Here is a 3,857-nt window from a genome sequence, read left to right as displayed (position 1 = left end):
TATAAATTCTGTGTATTTTTTAGGCTTTTCAATTGTATTTCAAAGTGGAAGCCCACCGAAAATTTCACACGCAAATCCCATAAATACAAGCAGCAGCCGCCGATGCCAAAATGAATTATCTGAAACGTCCTCGGAGCAGCCGCACACACCCACACACACACACCCCCACACACAGTCAAAGGTTTACCCCACAAACATCCCGGCGACGCATGCGATAAACAACAAACACAAATACAAATACATACTCCAGATGAAATTGGCATGCAACATCCGGTGGCGTCTGCGCTTAGAATTGCAACAACTGCACAGCCCGAAAACAAATGTCGAATTGAATGTCAGAATATTGTTTGGCTTCCAAAGGGGGGGAGAAACGGGCTTAAAACGACATCGGGATCCCAGGCAGCTTTTGTGTGTAAGCCAAAATGCATGTCAATGAAGAATATTTTTGGCGTGAGATATGCAAACATGAACCAAAAATGAATTTACTATACGGAAGGCGGAAAGTCGGAAGGGAGGCTGGCAAGTTCCAAATATTATAACCCACTGCTTTCTGCTTTCTGGTGGGCGGTCACCGTTTCGCTTTTAGCAATTTTTATGCATTTGTCATGGCTTCTGTGGGCTTTCAATTTAACAGAAAAACAATTCGATTTGCCTGCCAACTTTGCAGACAGGAGATGGAAAAGTGGCTCCCACTTTTAAATGGAAGTTGCTGCTCAAAGGATCTGACTTTTAATGATTAAGGTTTCGTTGAAAGCAAAGGTTGACAGTATTGATTAATTAAGTCCACAATCCTTAAGAATGAAACCCAAAAAAACTATACAATACTTATGGGCAAAAATAGAGCAAAGTAGAATCCTAAGTTCGTAAATTAAAAACACTTTAATTGAAAGCTTAAAAAACTTTTTGTAATTAATTAATTAATGAGAGATCTTTATTGTAACAAGTATCCTTTACATCTAAAACATACATACATATGTGTTATTTGGACATATACAACCCCCAATTCATTTCTGTAAGTAAAGCATGTTTTAAAAATCCAATTAAAATGCCCTTTACCGTAAGCCAACCACATCATACCACGTGAAGTACCTATGTTTAAAATGTTCTCCGGGTTTTACAGCATTTAATTACAAAATCAAAAGCAGCCACCGCAGCGGCTGCAAACCCATTTTCCAGGCAGCACAAATGGCCAAGTCCCAACAAAGTTCCTTTTCCACACAAAAACTCTGTCGGGGCCAACCCTTTTTTGACAGTTTGAGCTGCAAGCTTCAGATACAAACAGAGACAAACAAGCTGCAAAAGAATAAGCATTTGCAGCCCACACAGAAAACAGAAAACAGAAAACATACGAACCGAGCGAAATACTTTTCATATTACGTATACGATTCACATTTGTGACCTGATTTCGGCCTTATCAATGCAATGCTTTTTGTTGTTTGTGGTTTCTTTTTCTGCTCTTGCGGCAGTCACATGACAGTGTGTCTGTGCACAGAAAAAAAATGAAGGCGTTTGCTTATGACAGGATATAAAACCGGACGTTTCAGGTATTAAGTCATTGGGTATTTAAAAGAGAAAAGTTGAAGTAGGTTACAGTTAAATAAAATTAAAATAAATTTTTAGTAGGAATGAAATTAACATACATGTACCTGTTTTATTTAAAGAAACATTTGCATTATCTAAAAGTTATATAGTATTTACTTTAACCAGTAAATTGATAATTTTAAATATCATACTATTTTTTACATTTTATTCTCCATTTTATAAGTTCAATTAAAAGTATAGTATCAAGGATAATAATATCAACAATTTTCTACTGTGCTCACTGGTGGCATTGCAATCTGCAACACAATCTCTGCTCAACGACGGAAAAATGAAGTTATTGGAAATGACTGTCAAGCAAAACGGCCACCAGCTCGGTCTACACAATCACAAGTTTCCCGGCATCTCAACATATTTTCCTTTTTCTTCCCTTAGATTCGATTTTTTTTTTTTTTTGTTGTGCCTGCCCTGCACAATACAAAATGTTTGGCATCTTTGGATTTCCTTTTCTTGGCCAGTTGTTGTTTTGGCCAGAGCCACATGGCAGCACTTTTTACTGGTAAGCAACAATCCAAGAACCGTGTCGATAATCAAACGTCAGCGTATAAAACTCGGGGCTTTACTATTCCAGGCATCTCCTTTCTTGGCGTTGGACACTTCTCGGGTTATTTGGTAGGAAGAAGGGCTTTTTGTTGAGATATTTGTTGGTTTTCCTGGCTCGAATTGAATTTGCGAGAATTGAATTTGGAACCAGAACGAATGGGTTCAAGTAGGTGCTATATGAAGTGTCGATTTTATAAGGCATTGCCAAAGGCAGCGGCACGTTTTCCTAATAAATAATATATGCGGGCTTATTTATTGGAGTTTTGGAATAGTTTGATATAAGCTTGTTGAATAAATTGCCAAGAAACTTTAAATTTAATAGCATCAAATTTAAATCATTCTCGTTGGTCCTTCAAAACCATGATTTAAACTTAATTGGACTCCTGTTATTTTTCTTTCCCACAAAACGATTTCCTTGCTGGCCATTATTTATTTTTCATTTAAAAAACTCGTTCATAGCGGTATCAACACTTTGATTACATTGTCAATTAAATCTGCATTGAAAACCGCAATTATATTTCCCATTCACGCCCTTCTGCTCTTCACGTCTCCTTTAATAATATTTAATTGATTTTGATCAATGAAAATAATTTTACATCCATTGAAGACGAAGTCAGCAAATGAAAACAGGGCTTGAAATAATATTTAATTAATTAATAACATATTGACAATGAATGGAGCAATTAACACAGCTTTGATTATGGGACAATTCTATTGATTATTGCGAGAAATAAAAATAAACCGATAAGTATGAGTATCGAACTCTCTGCGCTTTTTATACATTTATTCTTTCATTTCACTGGATATTGCTTTTATATTCTGCCATCGTTTGGTGCATTAATGGGCAATTAATTTTTTATTTGTCAAACCAATGCCAATTCGAGCGTAAACATTTCAATGGATAACCAGGGAGGAGAGTTTTGTTCAACCGACATGTGAAATCGTCCCCATAAACAATGCGAGTTGACCAATACGCAGGCGGAAAAAAATGGAGTCATTAAATAATTATGCGACAACAAAAACGGAGGACACCTGCCGTCCGAACTGCTAAATTGCATTACATTTTGGCTTAATCAAATGTCGGCAAAAACATTGGCATGAGAACTGCATATAAAAGTACATCAATATGCATTCAGTTGAGTTCTTCATATGCAACAATATTTAAATAAATAATGCAACAGCGACACCAGATCGAATGCAAAAAATTACATATACACATAGGAGTACCATCGCTTTCGCTTTATCATTTGATTCATTTTACAAACCAGATTCATTTTATATATATATATATATATACATTACGCCTGATTTCACTTCCGTTTTCAACTGTCGTGCGCACGTAAATTTTTTTTGTCCTGTTCATTAATGAATTAATTGTTCCACCGGATATTTCAAACATTTTAGATTTGTGGTTTTTAATTTCCTGCAAAATAATCGGCCAATGATTTTGTATAACCACCTCGGCATCGTTCCGTTCGCTTTTGCGGGAAAATCAAATGAAATTTTATACGAATGTAAACATTTTGTGGTAATTTCGGTTTTGCCGTCCTGACTTTAAAATACAAACGGAGGAAAATCGTGCAAACAACAAGGTGGCGGAAAACGAGGGAAAATTCGAAAAGCGAGAGAGAGATTGCACAAATGTTGTGACAATGGTTGGCCATGGCTGCCAAATGACTGACAGAATGTGTTTGCCTAGCCTATAACTATGTTCG

Source organism: Drosophila ficusphila, unplaced genomic scaffold (genome assembly GCF_018152265.1).
Source record: "Drosophila ficusphila isolate 14025-0441.05 unplaced genomic scaffold, ASM1815226v1 contig_127, whole genome shotgun sequence".
NCBI lineage: Eukaryota > Metazoa > Arthropoda > Insecta > Diptera > Drosophilidae > Drosophila > Drosophila ficusphila.
Note: the sequence above shows the minus strand (reverse complement) of the source record.